Here is a 317-nt window from a genome sequence, read left to right on the forward strand (position 1 = left end):
ACTGCTGCCACCCTGTAGTGAAAATGGCGAAATGCCTGGTAATCGAGCCTAGCCGAGAAAATATGCCAATAAGAACTTCTGCCACCCTGTAGTGAACATGGCAAAATGCCTGGTAATCGAGCCTAGTCGAGAAAATATGCTAAGAACTGCTGCCAAGTTTTGTAATTATTTGAGAAAAAATGTCTAAGTTAGACAGTGGAATATAATTTGTGACACCGCGTACGCGGATGAGGACGATGGCGGACAAAATGATCCATGTGTCTTTCATGCTACGCCAGGGTCAGGGATAGAATAACGGACACGCTATAACAACCAAA

The sequence above is a fragment of the Mya arenaria genome, chromosome 6, assembly GCF_026914265.1.
Source record: "Mya arenaria isolate MELC-2E11 chromosome 6, ASM2691426v1".
NCBI classification, from domain to species: domain Eukaryota; kingdom Metazoa; phylum Mollusca; class Bivalvia; order Myida; family Myidae; genus Mya; species Mya arenaria.